Source organism: Vanellus vanellus (genome assembly GCF_965231255.1).
Source record: "Vanellus vanellus genome assembly, chromosome: 4".
Lineage (NCBI taxonomy): Eukaryota > Metazoa > Chordata > Aves > Charadriiformes > Charadriidae > Vanellus > Vanellus vanellus.
In genome coordinates this window covers 44220742-44227402 of record NC_138909.1, presented here as the reverse complement: position 1 = coordinate 44227402, position 6661 = coordinate 44220742, and positions in this window count along the sequence as shown.

Genomic DNA, 6661 nt, shown 5'->3' with positions numbered 1-6661 from the left:
CCAAAAGTTAGTCATATTGTCTAAACTAGTCATCTGCTGCCCTGAAAAGCCCCCAAAAGAGGCTGGCGTCTCCTGAGAGTGGGCCAACAAGCTGATTTTCAATAGTATTTTAGCACAGGAGGAATCACACCCCAAAGAGACAGTCCTCTCTCGCTGCCTTTCACAGGAGCCTGGATGACCAGGTGCAGCTAGACACCTCATTCTCCAGGCAGCTACCAATAAGCTCTGGCTTAAACCACAATAGAGAGTTGGAGCCCCAAACTGGCATTGAACATGAATGACTGCTGTTTAGTAAACCTCTACTGAAACCTGGCAGAAAAAAGACAGCTGCAGGTGTTACAGTGGTGCATGTTGACTCTGGATGGGAGTACCATCCTGGAAATTCACAAAAAGTTTCATTTGTTTCCAAGCCTGTTTTGTAAGATGAAAACAAGACGGAGTAAAGTAAGCGGTAAGTAAAAGACTTTACCAGTACGTACTACAGGCACTGACTTAACTAAACTTAAGTTTGTGTTCAGCTCAGTACAACGGTGTCCTGATCTACACCTAAGATTCCTTAGGGATATTGTAGTTAAAAATAATGAATGAAGATGTGTCAAAAATATGGACAAAGTTGTCCTGTATCTTGTAATCTCTAGCTTCTGATTGACATAGCAGGTGTTTTGTTATTAGGTTATACACTCTGTGTTCCCATAGAAGACAATGGCCACAGAGAAAAATCAACAACAATGATGACATCCCCATAAAAGTTGGAGAGAAGATGGGATTGTGCTGTTCTGCTCACAGGGATTAGAGGATAAGGGAATTCTCTGGCATTGACTTCATGCCAAGTAGTTCAGGACCTTTTTATCCACCTCATTGGATTATCCACAGGAAGTCTTCTGACTCATTAACTCCATTGAGAAGGTCAAATAGGATTTTCGGCAACCTTAACCTCCCCTCAGCAAGTGGTTATGGGCTGCAGAGATCACCTTGATTTCTGTCGCAGTGCAACAATCTCTGAAAAGACATTGTGGAAAGCTTTCTATTTTTACTTTATTTTATGAGTGATTAGGACAATATGCTCACTGAATATGAGGACACAGAGGCCTGTGGATTTTCATCCTTTTTCAAGGATATTTTAAGACTGTGATGGCTTTCTCACTTTGAGTTCTGATATGAATTTTTCTAACATGGGGACTATCAGAAGCATAGGAAACACGACAAAGATACAGTCATAAGTTTGTAAAGGTGGAAGAGATCAGGTTAAGAGAAGCACCTCAAAGCGTAAGAGATCCCCTTAGATATGAGTAGTTCTAATTAATTTCTTTCCTTTAATGAAAACTACTTATCTTGAAGATGCAAGCTTCTAACCTACACTTAGAGGTAACACGACAGTACTCTTGTTGATGGCTGTGGAGATAGGATCATAGCCTAAAAAAAAATGGATCTGGGCACTCAGCCTAACTTTGAGAATTGGTCTACAACTGAGAAGTTAGTTTGCTGAGGTGAGGACGTCTTTGAGTGGTTGAGATCTCTAGTACTTCTAGACTGTGAGCAGACTGCAGCAGGATCTACACAAGGAGAAGAAGAGGGCACTGGTAAGAGAGTTCTTATCCATTTGAGCGCTGCTGGACTGTGGACCAACGAGGAAATGTCATTAACCCAACTGCTGCAGATGCAGCTTGGCTGCCACAGTGACCAGTCATGGCAGCTTTCTTCTAGGTGATTTGGTACTTCTGACCCACCTGTCAAGGGTGGGTTCAGACATGTGTCTGGGTCTTTGGACAAACTTCCTATATAATATGGCTGTGCATGAAGGGGTTTTATAGGAGGTCTTACTGTCCCACTGTGGACAGTCCCTGCCGTATGCTGTGCTATGAGATATGACTAAGCTTTGACTGGGAGGTGCTGGCCCAAACCCGGGACAGGCAGCTGCAGACAAAAACTGCACACAAAAACTGTATGGCTCACTGCTGGCCACTACGTCAGCCAGCACCCAGGCCCTATTTTGTTTATGTGTGGCTGTAGCCCATGTGTGGGGGGCAGAAAGACATGCATCCACTCCCCGACACACTTCTAAGCAGCTAAATGAACACAGCATTTTGACTCAGTAACATCTTAAGCAGCTGTGGTTTGTTACTTACTTCTGCGCTGTCTGTTTTGCGTTCGCACCTTGGGAATTAGTGCCTATTTGCTGGTTCAGATCAGACTGGAGGGCTTGAGGTCTGCTATCACTTAATCAGATGTTTTGGTATCAGATTCCTGCTAACCTTAAAAAAAAACATGGGAATTGGGTATGGATTTTATGGTACTTCTGTGTGTGGAAATCACCTTCTTAGTGCTGTAATGCAACTTAAAGGACAGTTCACAGAATGTCCTTTGAACACAGGTGACCCTAAAAGATTTTCATTTAAGGGGGCCTGGGAATTGCTTCAGGTCTGCATTCAGCTAGGTCTTTTATGAACTGTGTTTAATAGTGGCTTATACATAGAGAGAAGTTCGTGTAGTGAGTCTCTGCTTACCAAAGGCGGAAAAGCTTTCCTAAGACATATGTGATATAAGCATAGAACCGGCAAAGAAAAAGATGGTGCTTTACCTTCGGAAAGAGCAGCAATCACCCTGGTATAGAAACACTGATCCAGCTGTGGTGATGTTTTAGAAGAGAAGTGGGAAAATGAGCGAGCATGCTAAAAACACTATTAAGGCGATTCAGCTGCAAAAGAAACCCCAACCTTCCAAGTCAGAGGTACGTTTGGCATATGAAAAGGAAGGTGGGAAGGGATGTTGCACAAGGAACATCATATGAGGAAAATACATGCATGAAAGTATTCTGTAACCTGGAAGGAAAAGGTAGGAGGAGAAGCAAAACAGGGCAGCTGAGCTGGGAAAATTCAGATGAGAAGTGAGAGCCGTTTGCTGTGGGAGCACTTTTCTGCAGGAGAGGGATGGAGTCTCTCTTTGTAACAGCTCATCGAATCTGGATGTCTTTTTGCAGGAGACAGCTGTGCACTAGTTATAAGGATTTATGCAGGGGTACTGGGGTGAAACTGAGAGTTTCTGAAAACAAAGGTCCAACTAAGTGGTCAAATTGAAATTTTTTTAGACATATTTCTAAGACTTTTAGTCGGTACATAGCACTTGGAAGATACCAAAAGCTGCATTGCAGAGGTGCTTGAATCTCAGGCAAAAATTATCTAGAGCCCAAAGGAGTCAGACACTTGTTTGTCTCTGGGGGAAGAGATACTGGAAGCAGGAAAAGGTGTATTTAATTGTACTTATTGACAGCCTAATGATCACCGCCCCTCTTCTATTGAGGGATTTATTTATCATTCCCTAGAGGATTAGGCCGATTGTTCTGACTGCCCTTGTATACCACCAAAGTGTGAAGCTGGAGAATTCGGACAATGCAGAGGTTGCAGGGAAACCACGGATGGAAACATAACCCAGAGTGCAGCTGCAAAATATAGGCTGAAGATGCAAAAGCATCCTTGCTCTGTCAAAGGAGCCACCCCTCTAGCACAGTCCCCTGGCTCTGGCCAAGAACCAGGGTCTAGGATGGGTTCATGCAAAGGTCTGGACGTGCCTCGGGGGCTTTGCAGAGGGCTGAAACGACCTCAAGGTGGTTTGCCCAGAAGAAAGGCACTGCACAGTGGGCACATCTTCACAGGACGACTGTGTGGTAGCTGTCACACTGTAAATCTGCATTAACTCAGTAGTACCCTATGCACAGAATTGAAAGAAGCCTAGACTGAAATGTGCCCAGTGAAGGCCTGTATCCAGCAGCATTTATCAGGACCCGCTTTTACAGAAAGAAAAAAAAAAAAATCAATAAAAGCCTCTGTTGGTTTTTGCATAACAAACCGGGGAAATCTATGGCTTGAGCTGGAAGAAAAGGACAAAACCTGCTGCAGATAGAGAGCTGTTGTCAGCTGTCATCCTCCTTTAGAAAAGCCCAGGACAATGGCGCTGAATTAGGACAAGCCTGAAAGACATCCCGGTACTGGGAGCTTGGGTGTCCTGCCTGAAAGGGCCGGAGGGCCAGTCATTATCTGCAAAGTGAGGTCTCCTTTGTTAACCCTGTCACCACTCCTCCACCCACACCGCTTGGCCCCGTCTTCCTGGTGGCCAAGAAAACAAAACCCGCTCCCGCGGCATTGGGAGGAGAGCAAGGCAAGAAAAGAAAGCAGAGGGAGGGCTGGGAGAGAGGGGGAGTGAGAGAAACTCATCTTGAATGCACTATCAGATAAGGACTGTTGAAATAAGCCTTTTTTTCCTTTTTTTTTCTTTCCATAGCTCCCTCTGCAAGCAGTAGCAATGGGAGGAAATAGATAATTAAAGGGCCTTTTAAAATGGCCCCACTGTTGTCCCAGGGCTGAGAAGGTGCGCTGGCAGGACAAGTGAAATATCCAGCGAAGCAGACCTTTATCTCTTCCTAATGACTCGAAATGAAAAGGTGTTTTTTTTTTCCGCAGGCCCTGGGCTCAGCCTCCTACCCTGGGAAGATTTCATTCTCAAGGCCAGGAGAATAAGTCCTCTTGTCCACTTGCAGGCTGCAGATAAATGGACAGCACTGTTGTGGCTGGGTTTTGTGCCTCCACCGCCCCAAATGTCCTGGACTGCTAATGAAAGGGGAGAAGCTGGAGGCATTGATCTCAGACATGAACTTTTCCTCCTTTTACCTGTCCCTCCCTCCCCACCCTGTCTTCTGAGGATTTCTCTCTTTTTTTGTTCTTGCAGGACACAAAGGCGTCCCAATCTTTCACCCTTTCTGCCCTTGCTCCCTCCTGAAGGATCTTGCTCCCAAAATCCCAACCGACCTTGGTGTAGCTGAAGTGGGGTGAACCCAGCCCTGTGTGGATACAGGTTTGCATCTCATTGCTTGGCTCAGGTCATCAGAAGCATTTCTGTCCATGCCACCAGTTCCCTCCTGCACTCTAGGCAAGTCCTTCTCTTCCTCAACACCCCGTGCCTCAGTTTCCCCATTCATAGAAGGGATTGCAGAATCAGGTCACAGTATCACAGTATGCTAGGGATTGGAAGGGACCTCAAAAGATCATCTAGTCCAATCCCCCTGTCGGAGCAGGAACACCTAGATGAGGTTGCACTGGAAGGTGTCCAGGAGAGTTTTGAATGTCTCCAGACATTCCATCCAGACAGGATGATGACCTCTTTCCTGACCATCAGGGAGTGCTTTGATCCACTGAGACAGAGGCAATGAGTCTTCCCTTTCAGCCTTCTGAGAGCAGAGACCTGGAAAGAGGATGAGCTATTCCCACCAACAGGGGCAACCCGCTGCTACATGGCCAATAGCTCTGTCCCCAGGCGTACCCCATGAAGGAGATGTCACCAGTACTACAGCATGGTGCACAGCACTGGCTCCACAGTGCAAAGCTCCACACACCTAGAAGTGGATGGGGTTTGTCTGCAAAAGTCTAAATTTATGGTCTAAATGAAACAGCAAAGAATCCAGAATCACCCGGCTATTTATGAAAGCATGAATATTTTTAACTCCCTATTCACAGAGGCAGAGGTTTTTACTCTTGTTTTTTAATATTATTTTCTTATTTTATTGAATGTCTGTAATTTTTGAAGGACTATCAGCCACATTGTCCTGCATTGCACTGCTACCTGATTGCCAGAGGAAGAAGAGATGGTAGATAAAGAAAGTTCTTCACTTGCTGACCAAGAACATTTTGTAGTGTTATAAAGTTTTGGCTGATGCTGTTCTACTTACTAGTAGTTTACTTCAGCCCAGGCACTGGTCAGGAGCGGATCCCTGAATGTGTCTGCCAGCTTCCCAGAAATATGAAAGTGAATTGTTTGCGATCTTTACTGCTGGCTGTTCTCTGGTGCTCTGCATCAGGTCCTGCAACAGCCTGACAGCAGCCACAGGTTAAGCAACACTGCACCAGACTTTGGTTGCTAGGCTCGAGCTGAGCATCGTCCTGAAGTCCATACCATCTGCAAACACTGATACCTCGTCCCAAGAGACGTGCCAGGCAGAAGATAGGCTTCATTCTCACTCACACCACTTTTTCCTGCTATACTTTTGAAACTTCCCCCAGTGTTTTCACCTCATATATGAAGCACACAAACCTGTGTTGCCCTGCTTTTCCAGCTTCTAATGCACTTTCTTTCCTAGAAAATCGTGTAAGGGGAATTATTAGGAACTCTGTTTCTGTTCCTCATCCCACCTCTGTAAGTCTCTGCATAACTTTCCCTTTCCCTTTGCCTCCAGTTTCTGCTCTGGCATAGGGTAAAATGACAGTCCTACCTGAATGAACGGGTTGTTAGTCTCAGGAAGTCAACCTTTGCCCTGTGCTGCCTTTGGTGCTCTCGCAAAGTGCTGTCAGATCCCTGTGGCAGCGTGCAGCGCCTCTGCTTGCCCCAAGGTCAATGATGTGGGCAAGGCGGTCATGTAGAAGTGCGCCTGTGTCTTGCTAATCGAAGGCAAGCCTCTTCCCTGCATGTGAAGAGACTGGAGCAGACAGTGGGAAGGAGAACAGGCAGAGGCTGGGAAGAAAAATCCTGAGTCTTACCAAACATTTGAGGTAGAGGAGGGAAAGGATGAAGAGAATAAAAGGGTAGTCTTGTCTGAGACTCTAATTAATGTAAAAACACAGTTCGCTTGGGCTAAGAGAGATCTTTTTACTGAGTGGAGACAGTTTTTATCTGCCCT